The sequence below is a fragment of the Rhinopithecus bieti genome, unplaced genomic scaffold (assembly GCF_001698545.2).
Source record: "Rhinopithecus bieti isolate Rb0 unplaced genomic scaffold, ASM169854v2 scaffold_46210, whole genome shotgun sequence".
Classification (NCBI taxonomy): domain Eukaryota; kingdom Metazoa; phylum Chordata; class Mammalia; order Primates; family Cercopithecidae; genus Rhinopithecus; species Rhinopithecus bieti.
The window spans coordinates 124,732-147,272 of record NW_016818673.1 but is presented as its reverse complement, the minus strand read 5'-3'; the positions used below and the strand labels follow the sequence as shown (position 1 = coordinate 147,272).

The window sequence follows — 22,541 nt, the reverse complement described above, 5'->3', positions numbered from 1 at the left end:
AGACCCAGTCTTTTAAAATAATGAAATAAAACGAAACCACAAACCTCAAACAAACAAAAAGACAAAATATGATTTCAATCATTGTGAAGCTCTTGATCTAGTAGATGAGTAATATATATAAATCAAAATATTACAATTTCAGAGAAGTGCTATAGGGCCTAATGTTTAACCGCTTCTGGCATTCAACTGACTGTGTTCAAAGCTCTGCCACCACTTTCCAGGGGTATAGATTGAGGCAAGTTATTTAATATTTACTAAATTTCAGCTTCTTCATATGCAAGGGGGTTATGATAATAATATCTACCCCATGAGGGCAGTCTGAGGATTAAACAAAATAGTGTATGTATAGCCTTAGCTAATACCCATACATGTTGAGTGCTCAACCAGGTGTTAGCTATTAGATTTTAAAAGTTTATTTAATTTTTATGGTTTTGTTTGTTGTTGCTGTTGAGACATAATTTTGCTCTGTTGCCCAGGCTGGAGTGCAGTGGCACGATCTCAGCTCACTGCAAGCTCCACCTCCCAGGTTCAAGCAATTCTCTGTCTCAGCCTCCCGAGTAGATGAGATTACAGGCTTCCGCCACCATGCCTGGATAATTTTTTTGTATTTTTAGTAGAGACAGGGTTTCACCATGTTGGCCAGGTTGGTCTTGAAATCCTGAACTCGAGATCCATTGCCTCGGCCTCCCAAAGTGCTGGGATTACAGGCATGAGCCATCAGGCCTGGCCTAGTTTTTTTTTTTCTTTTTTGGAAACGGAGTCTCTCACTCTGTTGCCCAGGCTGGAGTGCAATGGTGTGATCTCGGCTCACTGCAACCTCCACCTCCCGGATTCAAGTGATTCTTCTGTCTCAGCCTCCCTTTGTAACTGAGATTACAGACACACACCACCATGCCTGGCTAATTTTTTTTTTTTTTGTATTTTAGTAGAGACGGGGTTTCACTATGTTGTCCAAGCTGGTCTCGAACTCTTCAGATCAGGCAATCCACCTGCCTCGGCCTCCCAAAGTGCTAGGATTACAGGTGTGAGTCACCGCACTCGGCCACTATTTTTTATAGTTTTTAAGGTAAAATTTACATTCACTGAAATGTTACCTGCATATTTTTTGATAAGTGAATATACTTAGGTAACTCACATCCCTATCAAGATAGAGACCATTTTTACTACCCAGAAATTTCACTCATGTACCATCCCAGTCAATTCTCTGCCACAGGGAACCACTGTTATGATTTTTTTCACCACAGATTAATTTTGTCTTTTCTAGAATGTCAAATAAATGGAACAGTATGACACTCTTTTGTGTCATTTATCTTCACATAGATAATTCACATACTTTGTGTCATTTATTTATCTTCACATAGATAATTCACACACTTTAAGATAAAAAAAGGTACAATTTTAAACCTTTTGGGCATGCAGTAAAAATCTCCTTCCCACGGGTACCCACCAGTCACCCAGTCTTCCTCTCTCTCTCTTTTTTTGAGACAAGATCTTTCTCTGCCACCCAGGCTGGAGTGCAGTGGCACGATCATGGCTCACTGCAGCCTCATCCTTCCAGGCTCAAGCAATTCTCCTGCCTTAGGCTCCCAAGTAGCAGGACTACAGGTGCCTGCCATCACACCTGTCTAAAGTTTTTTTGTATTTTTTATAAAGATGGGGTTTTGCCATGTTGCTCAGGCTAGTCTTGAACTCCTGATCTTAAATGATCCGCCGGCCTCAGCCTTCCAAAGTGCTTAGATTAAAGGCGTAAGCCACGGTGCTTGGCTCAGTTGTCCTCTCTTGAAGCAACCAATGTTATTAGTTTTATGTGGGCCATCCCATGTCTTATCATTATTAATTCAGGTGCTTACAAAAAGGCTCTTTGAGAACTGTTTTAAAGGTTACCCAAAGAATCTTGTGACAACCCAGCTAAAATGATATAAAATCAATTTTAACATAACTGAAGTTTTTGGATTCTGATTCCAAATGTCAGATTGTGACATTTTACCTTTCTCTGACTTTATGCCAAATTTAGTTTAAGTTCTAGCATCTATAATTTTCATTTACTGAACAAATAAATATCTAACAAATGTGAAAATACAACCATGAAACAAAATCAAATCCTGGACTTACGGAGCTAAAGTAAAAAAGTCACCAATATAACCACCCAATTACAGTTTCATGCGATGTGAAAGGAGTAAGAGACCACCGTAGGGAGGTCAGAAGGTGCTTCTCAGAGGTGGATACTAGAGCCGTTGTCAAAGGATGAGGGCTGGGGGAACTTTCCGGGCACAGAGCAAAGCATGAGCAAATGTTCTGTTGAGGCCAGGAAGCTGGTAAATAGGCAATAAAAGAGGCCAGCGTGGCTGGAGCACAGAGAGCAGGGTGGAATTGGTCTGAGCAGTGAGAAGAGGTGGCGAGGTGAGCAAGGCACCTGGCCATTCAGGGCTTGGTTAGTTAGGAGGGTTTTTTCTAAGAGAATGGGAAGGTGTTTAAGTGGTTTAGGCTGGGAAGTGACAGGGTCACATTGTATTTTGAGAAAGTCACTCTGCTGTTGTGTTGAGATTAGAGAGGGGATAAAAGGGATATGGGTAAACTACAAGAAGACTAGGTCAGTAATCCTTCCATCCCCACTCCCCAGGTGAAGGTAGCCTAGACTAGGGTGGTGATGGAGGAGATAGGAGAGGACAGATTCAAGGACCATTTGTAAGGTAAAAACCAATAGAATTTGCTGACGGATGGAATATAAGAGGGGAGAGGTACATTATCAAGGATGTGTCTTAGTTTTCTTACACAAGGATTCAGTTGCAATAAAACTGTTAATTGAAATTTCTTTAAATAATGGCACAACCTAAAGTTATGCAAACATTTGCCTCAGATAAAATTTCAAGTTTTCAAAGTTTTTAGCTGGGTGGAGGGCATGGCTTTACTTCCTATTTCTTGGTATTTCCTAATCTTGTTGAAAAAAAAGTTTTTTTTTTTTTTTTTTTCTGAAATGCTTAGTTCAGTGAAAACCCATCTGCGAATTCTGTCTTATAAATTTAAATTAGAAAATAACTAGGGATATCTAATTTCTAGACCAATAATTTTGGAGTTTCTTGTGCTGCTAATTATTAAAATTTTTGTCACTTTTTTTTTGAGACAGAGTATCGTTCCGTCGCCCAGGGTGGAGTGCAGTGGCGCAATCTCGGCTCACTGCAACCTCCACCTCCGGGGTTCAAGCAATTCCCCTGCCTCAGCCTCCAGAGTAGCTGGGAGTACAGGCGCACGCCACCATGCCAGGCTATTTTTTTTTTGTATTTTTAGTAGAAACGGTGTTTTCACCATGTTGGCCAGATTGGTCTCGAACTCCTGACCTCAGGCAATCCGCCCTCCTTCGCCTCCCAAAGTGTTGGGATTACAGGTGTGAGCCACTGCGCCTGGCTGTCACTTCTTCTTCTTTTTTTTTTTTGAGACAGAGTCTGGCTCTGTCGCCCAGGCTGGAGTGCAGTGGCGCGATCTCCACTCACTGCAAGCTCCGCCTCCGCCTCCCGGGTTCACGCCATTCTCCTGCCTCAGCCTCCCGAGTAGCCGGGACTATAGGCACCCGCGACCCGCCGGCTAATTTTGGTATTTTTAGTAGAGACGGGGTTTTCACCGTGTTAGCCAGGGTGGTCTCTGTCTCCCGACCTCGTGATCCGCCCGTCTTGGCCTCCCAAAGTGCTGGGATTACAGGCGTGAGCCACCGTGCCCGGCCTGCCTAGCTGTCACTTCTAAACATATAATGAAAGTAATCTGTATTGCCTTTTTAATTTTTCTTGCCTGCTTTCCCTGGACCAGAATAGGCTGTTTCTGTCCGAAACGAAGTACTTTCCTTCTAAGAATTCGTTGATGCTGGAGGGCTGCCCAGCTGAATCTTACATATTTGTGCCCATGTTCTGCCCCCTGCAGGAGTCTGCATAAACCCAGTGCGTAGAGACGTGGAAGAGTACATTACAAGTGTCATTTACACGTTGATTATTGTTTTTCAGAGTGCCCTAAGGCCACCTCTGTGGGAGCTCGGGGCTGCCTTCCGAAGCCTGCGCGTCTGCACCACGTGCCCAGGGCCTGGAAGTCAGGCTCCAGGCCAGTGCGGCAGCGCGAGGCCTGCAGTCTTAAGCTCTGGGTCGCTTCGGGCCCCCGAGGGGGTGTGTCTTCCACGGCTTTAACATGGAAGGGGCGGTTCAAGTGGCGGGGGAAGTCGGCGTCTTACCGGGCTGAGGGCTGGTGCTTTGAAAGAGAGGCGGAGAGGAAAAGAGGGATTTCCCCGCCCCCGCTGCACTCCGTCCAATCCCTTCGCCTTCTCCTTTTCTCTGCCTGCCCGCCAGGCCCCTAACCTGCTCGAACCCATTCTGCGGTAGAGGCGGCCGGGTCTCTTTAAGGCCCTGCTGCGCCTGCGCCTTGGGCTCTCCTGACGCGGCCGGGCCGGACCCTGGAGGAGCCAGCTGGCCGGCAGGCGAGGGGCTAGCGGCGATTCCGACAGCGGTGGTACCGGGAGGGGTAGATGAGGGTCGCGAGGCGGCCCTGAGCTTCTGAGTGAGCGTGGTGCTTTTGGGAAGGCGGGACGGGCGACCCGTGGAGCCAGGAGCGGGGCCGAGGCGCTGAGACGCGGCGGCGCGGCTGCCGGCTGGATGGGAAGTTAATGTTTACGGCGAAGTCTACTCAACGTTTCCAAGGTGAGGGGCGCCGCGCCAGGCCGGGCGGGCCAGGAGGCCGGGAGGCCGGGAGGTCGAGCGGGCGGTGAGTCCGTGCTCCGCTGGCGCACAGCTGGGCCCAGGCGCGGCGGGCGGGGGCGCCGCAAGTTTTGCTCTGCGAGCGGGGCGGGCGCGCCCGGCCCCGCCAAGGCCTAAGTTCCCTGCACTCGCTTCCTCGCCTGTCGCCGCCGCCGCCGGTCGCAGCCCTCCTTCTCGTGGGCACTGGGGAAGAAACTCGTCGGCGGGTCTAACTGTGGCGTCCCAGGGCGGTGGAGGGACGGAGCAGCTTCGGGGGCACGTCCTCGTAAATCCCGTGGAGGACACTGACCCTGCACCCCACCCTCGAGGCCAGAAGTCGGTTCCCTCTGGGCACTTCAGGGGAGAGAGCGCTCGCGCCCCTGACTTGCAAAGTTGGCGTCTTTATTTGGCCTCCGGGATTCTGCGCATGGCTTGTCTCCAGGCTGGTGATGGGCAAGGCAGATGTGCCAGGTCCAGGATGCACTTGAGGAGAGTTTGTAGCCATCCCTGAATCACCTTATGACTGTGGGGCAAGCCTCAAATTAACCTCAGGATATCCGGTAGGTTGGATTGTGGTGGTGGTGTTTGCACTCCAAAGAGTTGCTGTGATTTCCCTGTGTCTGTCTTTGGGGCTTCTTAGATCATCTCATTTGGCATCCTTTCACCCAAGAGTTAATCAAGCCTTTTGGAATGGTTTCCTCGCTTTCCTTCTATCTATTGCTGCTAGGGCTGCTTTCGAAAAAGAAGTATTTTCTTGAAGTGGTATCTTTTCTTTGGGTTACAGTGTTGAATAATAAACTCCTTTCTTTGCCGAAAGAATGAATTCCAGTGCTTACTGAAGTTAAAGAAAAGTGATCTGGTAGTTTTTAATCTTTGTTCAGAGCTGATATATGTTAGTAACTTTTTTTTGTATTAAAATTTTGTTAGTAGAATTTCACCAGTGTACCAGAATCTCTTTTTTCTTTTTCTTTTCTTTTTTTTTTTTTGAGACGGAGTCTCGCTCTGTCGCCAGACTGGAGTGCAGTGGCGACCTTGGTTCACTGCAACCTCCACCTCCTGTGTTTAAGCAATTCTCCTGCCTCGGCCTCCCGAGTAGCTGGGACTACAGGCGCGTGCCACCACGCCCAGCTAATTTTTGTATTTTTAGTAGACACGAGGTTTCACCATGTTGGCCAGTATGGTCTTGATCTCTTGACCTCATGTTCCACCCACCTCGGCCTCCCAAAGTGTTGGGATTACAGGTGTGAGCCACCGTGCCCGGCCTTCTTTTTCTTTTCTTTTCTTCCTTTTTTTTTTTAAGGCTGAGTCTCACTCTGTCGCCCAGGCTGGATATATTTTCCTGCCTCAGCCTCCCGAGTAGCTGGGGATTACAGGCATATATCACCACGCCTGGCTGATTTTTTTTTTTTTTTTTGTATTTTTGGTAGAGACGGGGTTTCACCGTGTTAGTCAGGCTGGTCTCGAACCCCTGACCTCAAATGATCCTCCCGCCTCAGCCTCCCAAAGTGCTGAGATTACAGGTGTGAGCACTTCTGGTGCGGCCCAGAAGCTCTTTTTTTCTATTCTAAAATGATAACTAAGATTTCTGAGAACTTTGTGTCAAATAAATCTTAGAACCAAGTTACTGAAGTATAGAGAAAAAGTTCACAATTCTAAATGTGCAAGTGGTCCGGGTGCGGTGGCTCACACATGTGATCCTAGCATTTTGGGAAGCAGAGGCAGGTGGATCACTTGAGCCCAGGAGTTCGAGACTGGCCTGGGTAATACGGCAAAACCCTATTTCTACTAAAAATACAAAAATTAGCTGTGTGTGGTTGTGTGTGCTGGTAGTCCGAGCTACCCAGGAAGCTGAGGTGGGAGAATCACCAGAGCGAGGGAGGTCGAGGTTGCAGTGAGCCTTGATCATGCCGCTGCACTCCAGGCTGAACGGCAGAGTGAGACCGTCTTTCAAAAAAAACAAAAACAAAAAACATTGTGGGTAATGAATTTTTACTAAGTGAACCACCAAAGATCAAGAAATAGAACATTACTAGATTGGAGTATGTACATAGGAGTGGCATTGTTGATTTTAGAGGTATATGCATGATAAAACTTTAGTATTAGATATTGTTGAACATTTTCCCAAAGTGGTTGTACCAATTAGCAGGGAATGTTCTGGTTACCCCACATCCTTGCTGGTGCTTGTCAGTTGAAATGTTTTTTTGCTAGTCTAGTAGAGGTACAGTAATATATCAGTGTGGTTTCATTTTGCATTTTCCTGGTACTGAGGTTGAGTATCTTTTGTTGACCATTTATATTTCCTCTTGTGAAGTGCCTGTTAAGTCTTTTTGCCCAGTTTTCATTGATATGCTTATTTTTCTTTGATTTGTAATACTTTATTCTGGATATGAGTCCTTTCTAGGATATATATGTATTGCATTTTTATTTTTTCTGTCTGTATTTTGCCTTGTCAGTCTTTTAATGGTGTTTTTTTCATGCCTGGAGATTTTTTTTTTTTTTTTTTTGAGACGGAATCTTGCCCTGTCGCCCAGGCTGGAGTGCAGTGGCGTGATCTTAGCTCACTGCAAGCCTCGCCTTCCAGGTTCATGCCATTCTCCTGCCTCAGTCTCCCGAGTAGCTGGAACTATAGAATCCCGCCACCACGCCTGGCTAATTGTTTTTTTGTATTTTCAGTAGAGACAGGGTTTCACTGTGTTACCCAGGATGGTTTCGATCTCCTGACCTCGTGATCTGCCCACCTCGGCCTCCCAAAGTGCTGGGATTACAGGCGTGAGCCACTGCGCCCGGCCTTATGCCTGGAGATTCTTAATTTGTGTGTGTGTGCGTGTGTATGTGTGTGTGTGTGTTTTGTAAGATGGAATCTCACTCTGTTGTTGGGTTATAGTGCAGTGGCGCAATCTCGGCTCACTGCAACCTCTGCCTCTTGGGTTCAAGCAATTCTCCTGCCTCAGCCTCCTGAGTAGCTGGGACTATAGGTGTGTACCACCATGCCTCGCTAATTTTTGTATTTTTAGTAGAGACAGGGTTTCACCATGTTGGCCAGGATGGTCTTGAACTCTTGACCTCATGATCCGTCCGCCTCAGACTCCCAAAGTGCTGGGATTACAGGTGTGAGCCACCGTGCCTGGCCTTTTTTTTTTTTTTTTTTTTTTGAGACAGAATCTCACTCTGTTGCCCAGGTTTGAGTACAGCGGCATGATCATGGCTCACTGCAATCTTGATCTCCCAAGGCTCAGGTAATCCTCCTGCCTAATTTTTTTTTTTTAGGCTGGAACTACAGGTGAGCACCACCATGCCCAGCTAATTTTTGTATTTTAGTGGAAATGGGGTTTTGCCATGTTGCATAGGCTGTTCTCGAACTCCTGAGCTCAAGTCATACACCTACACCTGCCTCGGCCTCCTAAAGTGTTGGGATTACAGGCATGAGCCACTGTGCCCAGCCTGAGATTCTTAATTTTAATAAAGTATACTTTATCAATCTTGTCCTTTATGGTTACTGCTTTTTGTGTCCTGTTTAAGAAATCAGTGCCTAACCTGAAAATATGAACATATTTTTTTTGTGTTGCCTTAATAACAATTTTATTTTACTTTTTGCGAAAAAAAATATATGTTTTTTCAGATAGGGTCTGAAGTGCAGTGGTGCAATCTTAGCACACTGCAACCTCTACCTCCTGTGCTCAAGCAGTCCTCCCACCTCAGCCTCCTAAGTAGCTGTGACTACGACTACAGGCATATGCCACCACACCTAGCTAATTTTTGTATGTTTTGTAGAGACAGGGTTTCAACATATTACCCAGGCTGGTCTCAAACTCTTGGGCTCAAGCAATCTGCCCTCTTCGGCCTCCCAAAGTGCTGGGATTACAGGTGTGAGCCACTGTACCCATCCCCTACTTTTTGCATTTAAGGTGTATAATTTACCGTAAATTCTTGATGAATCGCAGGGGTCAAGATTCACTTTTTTTAGGTTGGGCATGGTGGCTCATGCCTGTAATCCCAGCACTTTGGGAGGCCTAGGTGGGCAGATCACGAGCTCAGGAGTTTGAGACCAGCCTAGCCAACGTGGTGAAACCCTGTCACTACTAAACATACAAAAAATTAGCTGGCGTGGTGGCATACGCCTGTAATCCCAGCTACTCAGGAGGCTGATGCAGGAGAATCGCTTGAACCCAGGAGGCTGAGGTTGCAGTGAGCTGAGATCGTGCCATTGCACTCTAGCCAGGGTTCCAGAGTGAGACTCCATCTCAAAAAAAAAAAAATTTTTTTTTTTGCTTTTTTTGGAGGATACAAAACTGATTAAGATGCTGAAAAGATTTACTTTTTTTTTTTTTCTTCACTTTTTACTGTATGGACGTCTGTTTGCTCCAGCACCATTTATTGCAAATACCATCCTTGTCCTCTCCACTGTGTGGCACTTTTTTTCATAAATCAGATAACAGTATGGTCAGCTAATTTATGAAATTAGTGTGGGTCTGTTTCTGGATACTTTGTTCTGTTTTATTTGTGTATTTGTTATCCTTGCACTAATATCACTGTATTAATGTAACTTTATAATAAACCTTGATATGTGGTAATATAAGCTCTCCAACTTTGTTCCTTAAGGTTTTCTGGGCTGTTCTTGGCTCTTGGCATTTTCATATAATTTTCAGAATCTGCTTGTCAATTTCCACAAATTTTGGAATTACAGTTGAATATATATAAATTTGGAGATAATTGATGTTTCAATATTGAGAGTCAATTTATGAACATGGTATATCTCTGTATCTAGGTCTTTTAAGAATTTCTCTTGGTAATATTCTGTTTTCTGTGTAGAAGCCTTGCATATTTTTGTTACTTATTCTTAGATATTTGATGTGTTTTGATGTTATTGTAACATATTTTAAAACATTTGTGACCTGCATGTAGAAAAACATCTGAATTTTTTGCAGGGTGAGGGAGGGGTGGCACTGGGATTATTTTAAACTAATCCGAGACATCATTTTATCAATAAATTCTAAATCTTTACTCTTTATTCATGACCTAATCCAAAGTACACCTTCTGTGTTCTAGTATTTCCAACTAAGTTTTGCATGGTGTTATTTTTTAACATGGTATTGCCAGTGTGTTGGACCAATTAAAGATTTATATGGTATTTAGTATATTGATAGTCATTGTGTTAGGCTCTGGGGATACAAAACTGATTAAGATGCTGCTTCTGCCCTTAAGGAGCTCGGAGTCTAGTGGGGATAGTAGAAATTAAAAAAAAAGATCATTATCTTCCACTAGGAGAAGTACTATGATGGAAATTGGCTTGGCAGCATGCAGAGGGGTATCTGAATCAAATCTAGGGGAGGGGAAGAGGGTCTATGCTTGGCTCCCAGTGTTCTGAGAGGTGGACAAAGGAAGTGGGCTGTGGGCAGGGGCTGTTTTTCATGAAACACACTTCTGTTTAACCCCTTGGCTTTCAGCCTTGAGCCTCACTTTACTTTTCTTGAGTCTGGAGTCTCACCAGGTGTATTAGTCTGTTCTCATGCTGCTATGAAGAATACCCAAGACTGGGTAATTTATAAAGAAAAGAGGTGTAATTGACTCACAGTGCCATATGGCTGGGAGGCCTCAGGAAACTTACAACCATGGTGGAAGGCACCTCTTCACAGGGGAACAGGAGAGCGAATGAATGCCCAGCAAAGGGTGAAGCCCCCTGTAAAACCATCAGATCTCGTGAGAACTCACTCACTATCACGATAACGGTGGGGGAAATTGCCCCTGTGATTCAGTTATCTCCACCTGGTCCTGCCCTTGACATGTGGGGATTATTACAATTTAAGGTGAGATTTGGGTGGGGACACAAAGCCAAACCATATCACCAGGTCAGTGTTTCTAGAAAATAAATTTATGAGATAGGAATGGTGGCGGAGGAGGGAACCTAGAGTAGAGTGCAACTGTACCTTACATAGACTTTAAACTATTTACTTTCTCTTTAACCCCATGCCTCTCCACCACTGACCCTATACCTGGGAACTCCTAGGCTCCTAGATCCTGAGCCTTTCCGGGATTCTGTGAGTTAGCCAAATCAGCTTGCTTTTATTTTTTAAATTAAAAAAAATTTTTATATCACTTTATCCGGCAGTCTCCTGAGCCAGAATAGGCTCAGAGAGACTCCCTCAGCTTGTTTCTTGATTGTATTCCCTTTTGCAGGCCGGTAGGTTCAGCCTCCTCTACTCAGTCATTTATTTCTCTATTTCTTCTTGTTTCATGGGTGCCATATCTGTTCTTATCTCTCTGAGAATGTTAAAAATCATTTTCTTAAACCTTCCTTTTTTTTTTTTTTTTTGAGACGGAGTCTCAGCCGCCCAGGTTAGAGCACAGTGGTGTGATCTTGGCTCACTGCAGCCACCATCTTCAGGGTACAAGCGATTCTCGTGTCTCAGCCTTTTAGGTAGCTGGAATTACAGGCATCCGCCATCATGCCCAGCTAATTTTTGTGTTTTTAGTAGAGACGGAGTTTCACCATGTTGGCCAGGCTGGTCAACTCCTGACCTCAGGTGATCCTTCCACCTTGGCCTCCCAAAGTGCTAGGATTACAGGCGTGAGGCACTGTGCCTGACCTAGACCTTCTTTTCCTTGAATAGTTTCCTCCAAGTTACTTTTTTTCCCTATTTGATATAGTCTTATTAGTAGAGGCCCTCCTTGGAAGACTGGTAATCCTTGGTTGTCTGTTCATGATTAAGAGTGGGCTACTGAAAGCTGATGGGAAGTCCTGAACTTGTAAGTAGGGCTTAAGGACGTGTAGTTTTACCCTATATTCTAGAGTCTAAAGCAGTGATTCTCAGCTTTGGCTGCACATTAGAATCACATGGAGAGCTTTAAAAAAAAAATCCCTACTGCTAATACGTCAGAATTTCTGAGAATAGGTCCCAGGTAGCGACAGTTAAAAAAAAAATTAGGTGTGGCTACATACAATAAAATGCACAGAATTTAAGTGTATAGTTTGATTTTTACCATGTAGCTGACACAAGATGTAGAGCATGGCAAAAAATTCTAGAAAATTTCTTTATATCCCTTTCTTCTGTTGTCTCACTCCCAGCTCAGAGGTGACCACTATTCTGATTTCTATCTCCGTAGATTAGCACTAGTATTTTTTAAAGCTGCCAAGATAATTCCAGTGTGTGGCCAAGATTGAAATGATTGGTCTGGGTGGATTGTTTGAGGCTATCTCCAGTGTATTTATCTTTCCTTTTGTCCCGGTCATATTTTCCAGAGAGTATCTTCCAGTTTTCTGTTTGGAGAGTTGAGGTCTAGTGTCAGTATCTGGGAACTCAGGAAAAGAGGGTTGGGTAAGGAGGAGCCATAGAACATTTAGATATGGGCTCACACAACCTGTCTCTGTTAAGATACCTATGTCTTCCACCTTGTATGGTTTACCCTCTTGAGAAAAGAAATCTGTCACCTGCCACATTGAGGGTGGGGCAGCTTGGAGGAAATCTGGGTTTCTAACTGTTCAGCATTCAGTTGCTCTTTTCTTTTAGTCCCCCTTCCCCTCTTTGTTCTGACAGTTCCTGAACCTTTTGAGGAATCTGTGGCATAAACTGGTTTGTTCTTAGTTGTCAGCATTGCTGGCTTAGAATTTGGCCATCTTTGGCAGGGTGCAGTGGCTCATCCCTGTAATCCCAGCCCTTTGGGAGACTGAGGCAGGCAGATCATGAGGTCAAGAGATTGAGACCGTCTTGGCCAACATAGTGAAACCCCGTCTTTACTAAAAATACAAAAATTAGCTGGGCGTGGTGGCGGGCGCCTGTAGTCCCAGCTACTCAGGAGGCTGAGGCAGGAGGATTGCTTAAACCCAGGAGGCGGAGGTAGCAGTGAGCTGAGATTGAGCCACTGCACTCCAGCCTGGTGACAGAGTGAGACACCGTCACACACATACACAAAAAATTTGGCATCTTTGACTAGGTCAGTTATCCAGCTGCTTTCGAGCTTCCAAAATTTTATTGCTATTGTCTCATTGTCCCTGTCCTAATGGGGTGTGTCCTAAAAACAGAGCAAACAACAATTACACAACTTTCTTTATCCTTGTTTCAGTAAAGTTTTGGGAGAAAGCAAAATTAGATGTGTGTGTGTTCAATCTGCCATCTCACCCTGGAAGTCCACTGTATGCTTTCCATTATACAGAAACTTGTTGCCACCTGTCCTCCATTGTTGTCTCCTCCTTTTAATTTCTTCACAGTCGTCTGAAAAGAGTGTCAGGAGGTAGAGGACCTAAATATTGGTCAAGCTGTCATTTCTTTAGCAGTCTCAAAATTCTTTTCAGAAGTACTCGTTGTCCCAGGATGTTATAATCTCAAGATTAGAAGTGATTTTGAAGATGATCCGGTTTAACGAGCTATTTGATACCTTCTCTAAAGGAATCGTCCAGCCTAAAATGTGAGAAACTCGTGGTAAGAGGAGATGAGTGCCTGGAGAAATGGATTGGGCTGTAGATCTCTACAAGGGATCTGAAAATCCGTGTGTGCATTAAATGTTGTGTGAATAATAGATCTTGCTTATTTGTAATATATAACAAAATTTATTAAAAAGTCATAATGGGCCGGGTGTGGTGGTGGCTTACGCCTGTAATCCCAGCACTTTGGGAGTCTGAGGCAGGTGGATCATCTGAGGTCAGGAGTTTAAGACCAGCCTGGCCAACATAGTGAAACCCCATCTCTACTAAAAATACAAAAAATTGGCTGGGCACGGTGACTCATGCCTGTAATCCCAGTACTTTGGGAGGCCGAGGCGGGCGGATCACAAGGTCAGGAGATTGAGACCATCCTGGCTAACACGCGGTGAAACCCCGTCTCTACAGAAAATACAAAAAAATTAGCCTGGCGTGGTGGCGGGCACCTGTAGTCCCAGCTACTTGGGAGGCTGAGGCAGGAGAATGGCATGAACCAGGAGGCGGAGCTTGCAGTGAGCCGAGATCTTGCCACTGCACTCCAGCCTGGGCGATGAGCGAGACACCATCTCAAAAAAACAAAAATAAAAAAACAAAAAAACCCCCAAAATTAGCTGGGTGTGGTGGTGTGCACCTGTAGTCTCAGCTACTTGGGAGGCTGAGGCAGGAGAATCACTTGAACATGGGAGGCAGAGGCTGCAGTGAGTCGAGATCACACCACTGCACTGCAGCCTGGGTGACAGTGAGTGAAACTCCCTCTCTTAAAAAAAAAAAAAAAGTCATGATAGTTTTATCATTTCAGTTAGTAATGCTTAAATCCAATCATGGAGAGAGGTAGTACTCAGAACTTTTTATTTTGAGAAAAGCTTCTAAACTAGAAAAAGTTATCAGCTATTATTAAAGATTAATAAGGTGGAGATTTTAGTGTCTAGTTAACATGAAGGGAATGATAAAACCACCCATTGAAGTCTTTATTTTAATTATCTCTAATAGCTTTGTTATTCTTTGACATTCTATATTTTTATTTTCTTTAAAACACTTACTAACTCAGAAGCTTCCCAAATGCTGCTCTTTGAGTCAGAGTTTTTACCATGAAGTTCATGATGAAATGAAATGTTGTCAATGTTTATACAATTTATTCACCTTTAAATTATATCCATCCTTTTCTGTATTAAAATGCCCTTTTCTTATGAAGTTGTGGTTCTAGATAGTAGGTAGATTTTCCTTCTAATATTTGGCAAAAAATAAAACCTGCGAGCCCTACATATTGCTTTTCAAATTAATTTTTAACAAGTCTTATAAAATACAAAAGCCTGCTTCTCACTGCACAAAATCTCCACTGGCCTTTTCTTTCTACCACAAGTTAATAACAGTCAGTCATGTGTTGTTTGACAATGGGGGTACGTTCTGAGAAATGAGTTGTTAGACAATATCACTGCTGCATAAACATCATGGAGTAAGTACACTTAGACAAACCTAGATAGTAGAGCCTACTACACACGTAGGCTATATAGTATAGCCTTTTGCTCCTAGGCTACAAACTGTACAGTTTGTTATTGTATGGAATACTGTAGGCAGTTGTAACACAGTGGTACTTGTGTATCTAAACAGCAAAGATACACCAAAAGTACTATATTATAATCTCGTGAGGCCACCCTCTTTTTTTTTTTTTTGAGATGGGGTCTCGCTGTGTCTCGTAGGCTGGAGTGCAGTGGCGCTATCTTGGCTAACTGCAACTTCTGCCTCCTGACTTCAAACTATTCTCCTGCCTGAGCCTCCCAGTAGCTGGGATTACACACCACTACGCCTGGCTAATTTCTACATTTTTATTAGAGACGGAGTTTCACTATATTGGCCAGGCTGGTCTTGAACTCCTGACCTCGAATGGTCCACCCGCCTCAGCCTCCCAAGGTGCTGGGATTACAGGCATGAGCCACCACGCCCAGCCAGGGCCAGGATATATGGTATCCATTAACTGAAATGTTCTTATGTGGTGCATGACTGTATTTTACTTTTGTGTTTGTGTATAAAATTCAAGATATCAGTCAGATGACATGGGAATTTTTACTATCTCTCATGGTGTTACGATAGTCCTTCCTCATTGGAAGAATGTAGATTAATTAATTGTTGTTAGAACCTGTTGATAGTGACCCCATAAGTTTGCTTGCAAAGTGCCATGTTGTTTCTCACTAGGTATTGCTACTAGCCTGGTATGTTTATTTGTTGCATTTTTAGCTGTTTACTTCAAGAGAGCTTTCTCTGCTTGTACTGTTTGCAGTTTATCCTTTTAAGTGGCCAAAGACAATGTGGGTTTAGTGGCTTGTTAATTGTTCTTTGTGCTCATCCAACTCTCTGAAAAGTGTTCCCTAAAGTTTGTTAAACTGGCTGTTATCTGGATTTTCCTTGTTTTTGCTATTTAGTGTCTTGTAAGTTTGTTATCCGGACTCTTCGTAAGTAACTACTAGCTCCTTTGTTCTTGAAAGGGACCTTGATGAGAGATAGGAACAAAACTTGCTTTATTATGGATAAATGCTTTTTTTGTTTGTTCATAGCAAAGTATAAGCACTGAGATAGAAGGAAGGGTGGGAATTTTGTCTCTGAGTTGGTGCTCAAATGATTATTTGCTGTTGTCTTTGTCCTGAATCTTTTGTGTATCAGAAATGAATCAGTGTGCTCGTAAATTATGCTAGTGACTATCAGAACAGCATTAGCAGATACTGTATAAAAGTGTAGCTTTAATGATTAATTATGTAATATATTTGAATGAAATACATGAGAAAGGTAGAAGAAAAATGTAATATCTTCAGGCATACCAGAAATCAGGATAGTTTGGAAAACTGAGCATAATTTGATGGTGAAAGGACCTTGAAGTAAATTGAAAATGAATTTTGGGGATAAGTCATGAATAATGTAATGTCTTTGAATACAGTAGTTCTTTCTTATCTGCAGTTTTACTTAACTGTGGTCAATTACAGTCTGAAAATATTAAATGGAAAATTCCAGAAATAATTTATAATTTTTTTGTTTTTTGTTTTTGTGTTTTTTTGGAGACAGGGTCTTGCTCTGTTACCCATACTGTAGTGCAGTGGGGTGATCATGGCTCACTGCCGCCTTGACCTCCCGGGCTCAACCAATCCTCCCACCTTAGCCTCCTGAGTAGCTGGGACTACAGGTTTGTGCCGCCACACCTGGCTAATTAAAAAGCATTTTTTTTCTCATAGAGATGGGGTCTTGTTATGTTGCGTAGGGCTAGTCTTGAATTCCTGGCCTTAAGTGATCCTCCTGCCTCGGCCTCCCAAAGTGTTGGGATTACAGGCGTCAGCCACTGCACCTGACCAATTTAATGAGTTTTGATTCACCTATGTGAATCATTTATATTGTAGTTGCTTTAATCCCCATTGTTGTGATTGTTTTGTTTTGTTTTTAGAGATGAGGTCTCGCCCTGTTTCCCAGGCTGGAGTTCAGTGTCGTGATCATAGCTCAGTGCAGCCTTGAACTCCTGGGCTCAAGCAATCTTCACGCCTCAGCCTTCCAAGTTAGTTGGGACAACAGGATTTGTGCCACTGCACTTGGCTAATTTTTGGNNGTCTTGCTCTGTTGCCCAGTCTGGAGTGGTGATATCTTTTACCATAGATTAGTTTTTCTTGTTCTTGAACTTCACATAAGTAGAATAACAGTGTGTATTCTTTTGTGTCTGCTTCTTTTGGTCAAAAAAATGTTTTTGAAATTCATCAATGATCTTGCACATATCAATAGTTCTTCTTAATCCATGCATATTAATACATTGTATGAATATAACACAATTTATTTGTCCCATCTCCTATTTGGCTATTATGAATAAAGTAGCTATGAAGGTTTTTTTTTTTTTTTTTTTTTGGAGACAGAGTTTTGCTCTTGTTGCTCAGGCTGGAGTGCAATGGCACAATCTGGCGATCTCGGGTCACTGCAGCCTCTGCTTCCCGGGTTCAAGACATTCTCCTGTCTCAGCCTCCTGAGTAGCTGGGATTACAGGCATGTGTCACCATGCCTGGCTAATTTTGTATTTTTAGTAGAGATGGGGTTTCTCCATGTTGGTCAGGCTGGTCTTGAACTCCCGACCTCAGGTGATCTGCCCGCCTTGGGCTCCCAAAGTGCTGGGATTACAGGTGTCAGCCACCATGCCTGGCCCTTTTTTTTTTTTTTAAGATGGTGTTTTGCTCTTGTCACCCAGGCTGGAGTGCAATGGCGTGATCTCGGCTCAGTACAACCTCCACTTCCCAGGTTCGAGTGATTTTCCTGCCTCAGCCTCCAATGTAGCTGGGATTACAGGCGTGCACCACCACTCCTGGCTAATTTTGTATTTTTAGTAGAGACAGGGTTTCACCGTGTTGGGCAGGCTGGTCCTGAACTCCTCCTGTCCTCAGGTGATCCACCCGCCCCACCCTCCAAAAGGGCTAGGATTACAGGCATGAGCCACTGCACCCGGCCGCTATGAAGTTTTGACTGTGAGTCTTTTTGTAGACATACACTATCATTTATCTTGGATAAATAAATAGTGGTGGAATTACTGAGTCATAGGGAAGATGTATGTTTAACTTTAGAAGACAATGCTGAACAATTTTCCCCAAGAAATTACACTGTTTTACATTCCAACCTGCCATCTAGTTGAGTGACAAATCAGAATTGAGTTTTAGAAGGATTATTTTGAGACAGTGGGCAGGCTGGTGCAGTGGATCATGCGTGTAATCCCAGCACTTTGGGAGGCCGAGGAGGGTGGATCACGAGGTCAGGAGTTTGAGACCAGCCTGATCAACATGGTGAAACCCCGTTTCTACTAAAAATACAAAAAATAGCTGGGTGTGGTGGTGCATGCCTGTAATCCCAGCTACTCAGGAGGCTGAGGCAGGAGAATCGCTTGAACCTGGGAGGCGGAGGTTGCAGTGAGCTGAGATCGCACCATTGCACTCCAGCCTGGGCGACAGAGTGAGACTCCGTCTCAAAAAAAAAAAAGAATATTCTGGTACAGTGGGGTATAAGACTTGGAATAGGGAAAACACACAGTAAAGTAATACACTTGAAAATTGATGTGTTCCAGCCGGGCGTGGTGGCACACGCCTGTAATCCCAGCTACTTGGGAGACTGAGGCAGGAGAATTGCTTGAACCCGGGAGGCGGAGAGTATGGTGAGCTGAGATTGCACCACTGCACTCCAGCCTGGGTGACAGAGGGAGACTCCGTCTCAAAAAAAAAAAAGAAAAAAGAAAATTGATGTATTCCTTATCCAAGGAATTGGTAGGGAGGTAGATAAGCTAATGGATTCTAGTGCTATAAGGACATGAACTCCTTAGACTTGATATATGGGGTGAGGATAAGGTAGGGATCAGGTGACCCCTATATGTCTGTGATAGGTTGCTGGATGTTGGAACACTGTGGAGGAAAAGATTTAAAGGGAAGGAGTAATGAATTCCATTTTGTTTGTAAGTAGTAATTGGGGGTAAAAGGAAGTATGAAATATCTCTGGGAGTGTGTGTAGGGAGGATAGAATGGAATTGGAATGTTGGGGACCATTAACATTTAAGAAATGAACTGAAGAAGAGTCTGCATAAGAACAAAAGGAGTAGCCACTATAAAAGGAAACCAAGGAAAGTGATTTAACAGAAGTTAAAAAAAATAGAACTTTGAAGAGGGAGGGAGGGACTGGAATGTTGTTAGTGTGAGTAAAAATACAGACTTCTGGCCGGGCGCTGTGGCTCACTCCTGTAATCCCAGTACTTTGGGAGGCCGAGGCGGGTGGATCACCTGAGGTCAGGAGTTCAAGACTAACCTGGGCAACATGGTGAAACCCTGTCATTACTAAAAATACAATTACAAATTACAAAAATACAAATACACATTAGCCGGGCGTGGTGTCAGGTGCCTGTAATCCCAGCTACTTGGGAGGCTAAGGCAGGAAAATCACTTGAACCCGGGAGGTGGAGGTTGCAATGAACTGGGATCGGGCCATTGCATTCCAGTCTGGGTGACAGATCGAAACCGTGTCTCAAAAAACAAACAAAAAAACCCAGACTTCTGGAGGTTTCTTTTTATATCTGTTAAAACTTATAATATCATGTTACTTGTCCCAGTAGTTATACTTTATGAAATAAATCCTAGAGAAACGTACACATGTGGAAAAATGTGTTTAACATATATTAATAATAGTAAAAAATGGGAAGCACCCCAAGTATCCATCAATAGAGGATTAGTTAAATAAAGTATAGTACATTTGTGTGATGGAATGCTATACAGCTTATGGAATATGGTGTATATACTGTGTTACTTTCCGGTGCTGCTGTAACAAATTAGTACAAACTTAGTGACTTAAAACAAAACAAATTTAGTCTCTCACAGTTCCGAAGGTCAGAGTTCAAAATGTTTCACTGGGTTAAAGTCAAGATTGTAGCAGGGCTGGTTTCTTCTGGAGGCTGGAGGGGAGAATCTTCTCCATCTTCTGGAGCTGTGTTCCTTGTATTCCTTGCATTGCATTCCTTGGCCGCATCCTCCATCTTCAAACCCAGCAGTATAGCATTTTCTTTTTTTTTTTTTTTTTTTTTTTTGAGACGGAGTCTCGCTCTGTCGCCCAGGCTGGAGTGCAGTGGCCGGATCTCAGCTCACTGCAAGCTCCGCCTCCCATGTTTATGCCATTCTCCTGCCTCAGCCTCCCGAGTAGCTGGGACTACAGACGCCCGCCACCTCGCCCGGCTAGTTTTTTTGTATTTTTTAGTAGAGACGGGGTTTCACGGTGTTAGCCAGGATGGTCTCGATCTCCTGACCTCGTGATCCGCCCGTCTCGGCCTCCCAAAGTGCTGGGATTACAGGCTTAAGCCACCGCGCCCGGCCAGCATTTTCAAATTTTTTCTGTTTGAGCCTTCACATTGTTTTCTCTCTTATAAGGACTTTTGTGATTATATCAGGCACAACCCAGATAATGTAAGATAACCTCCCATCTCAAGATCTTTTTTTTTTTTTTTTTTTTTGAGACGGAGTCTCACTGTGTCATGCAGGCTGGAGTGCAGTGGCGCCACCTCAGCTCACTGCAGGCTCCGCCTCCCTGGTTCACGCCGTTCTCCTGCCTCCGCCTCTCGAGTAGCTGGGACTACAGGTGCCTACCACCACGCCTGGCTAATTTTATATATTTTTGGTGGAGACAAGGTTTCGCCATGTTAGCCAGGATGGTCTCGATCTCCTGACCTCGTGATCCGCCTGCCTCAGCCCCCCAAAGTGCTGGGATTACAGGCGTGAGCCACTGTGCCTGGCCTGTCTCAAGATCTTTAACTTAATCACAACTGCAAAGCACCTTCTGCCATATAAGATAACATAGTCACAGGTTCCAGGTATTAGGATATGGAGCTCTTTGCCTGGTTCAGGTAGGGTGGCGGGGGTACGTGGAGAGGGGAGGAATTAATCTTCATGCCGCAAATACCGACAAGGACAGAAGATCAAAGTACGTTAAGTAAAATAAATTGTCAAGGAATTATGTAAAATTTTCTAATTTTGTAAAATCTAAAAAATTACCTATATACCTATATGTCATATGTATTATTAGAAAAGAAATCTTGATGAATACATTACCATGTTGTTAACTGTGACTGTCTTTGAGAGAGAGATTACAGAGTACTTGGACTTCCATTTTTTTCTGTGATATTTGGATTCTTAACATGTATTTTGTAATCAGAAAAATCAGAATAAAAGGAGAAAATGGTACTGGGGCACATGTTGCAGAGAGATCAAGTAAGATAAGGACTGTCAAGTGTTTAGTTGATTTAGCAACAAAGAGGTTCTCAGTAAGTAACCTTGGTTAAGTGTGGTTTCAGAAAAATGGTAGAATAGAAGCCAGTTTGCAATGAAAAAGTGGGAGGTGAGAAAGGAAAGAGTGAAAAGGTAAACATTTTTTGTAGTTGCTTAGCTATGGGGAAGGGAGGATACAGTGAGACACAGGGTACTTTGGGGGATGTAAGATCCAGCAAGATTTTGTTTTTGTTTTGTTTTTTTGAGACAGGGTCTTGCCCTGTCGCCCAAGCTGGAGTGCAGTGGTGCATTCATGGCTTACTGCAGCCTTGATCTGCTGGGCTTAAGCAGTCCTCTCACCTCAGCCTCCCGAGTAGCTGGGACTACAGGCATGTGCTGCCATATCCGGCTACTTTTTGTATTTTTTGCAGAGATGGGATTTCATCTTGTTGCCCAGACTGGTCTTAAACTCCTGGGATCAAGCAATCCACCTGCCTTGGCCTCCCAAAGTCCTGGGATTACAGGTGTCAGTCAGTAACCACACCCAGCCAAGATTTTTAAATATGGCGGAGGAGCATGTTTAAAAATTGAGAGCAGAAACTGGGAAGAAGGGAGCAATCACCTGAGCTCTAGGAGAGTCCAAAGAGCATAAGCTCTGACAGAAGTCTTCTGACTTCAGACAGAACACTTACTTGCCTGTGGCAGGTGAGAACTAGAGAGGTGTGAATATGTGTCAGAGTTAAGTGTGTAACACTTTAGATTCCTTTAATATCAGATTTTTAAAAATCTCTTGCAGTCCTAAATGCTTTTTTGGCATTTTCTGAAAGTCAGTTATTGTGTAGCTATGTATCTTTAGTCTTGCTAATGTACTCTCATTGTATTGACTTGTCCCAGAAATGTGTAATTGTTTCTGTAGCCTAGTATATGGAGCTCAGGGAATTAAGACCTTAGTTTTCTATTATAGTATAACATTTTGAGAATTTTTTTACCTGTTATATTTGAAACTAACCATTGCATAAAAGATAATCTTATGTGAGTTCTTTTTTTTTGAGATAGGGTCTCGCTCTGTTGCCCTGGTTGGAGTGCAGTGGTGTGATCTTGGCTTATTGCAACCTCCGCCTCCCAGGTTCAAGTGATTCTCTTTCCTCAGCTTCCCAAGTAGCTGGGATTACAGGCGTGCACCACCATGCCCAGCTAATTTTTGTATTTTTAGTGGAGACAGGGTTTCGCCACATTGGCCAGGCTGGTCTTGAACTCTTGGCCTCAAGTGATCCACCTGCCTTGGCCTCCCAAAGTGCTGGGATTACAGGTGTGAGCCACCGTGCTCTGCCAAAAAAATCTGCTTTTTTGAGTCTGTATAAATTTTCTCTGAAATGTTACAACAGGAAAGTGTTGGAATTACTATATAATTCAAGGAAACCAAGGTTCAAAGAGCTTAAATAGTATCTCATTGTGGTTTTGATTTGCATTTCTCTGATGGCCAGTGATGATGAGCATTTTTTCATATGTCTGTTGGCTGTATGCATGTCTTCTTTTGAGAAATGTCTGTTCATATCCTTTGCCCACTTTTTGATGGGGTTGTTTGTTTTTTTCTTGTAAATTTGTTTGAGTTCTTTGTAGGTTCTGGATATTAGCCCTTTGTCTGATGAGTAGATTGCAAAAATTTTCTCCCATTCT

The 22,541-nt window shown here is 43.7% G+C and overlaps 1 protein-coding gene across 1 annotated transcript in view; it reads left to right on the top strand.

Moving 5' to 3' along the window:
- Positions 1 to 4,227: 4,227 nt before the first annotated feature.
- The window catches only part of EVI5 (ecotropic viral integration site 5), a gene marked incomplete at its 3' end in the record, with an annotated part of 127,504 nt that continues 109,190 nt past the window's right edge, over positions 4,228 to 22,541 (top strand). The window contains exon 1 of the mRNA XM_017857367.1: positions 4,228 to 4,673. The remainder of the gene's footprint in view (positions 4,674 to 22,541) is intronic.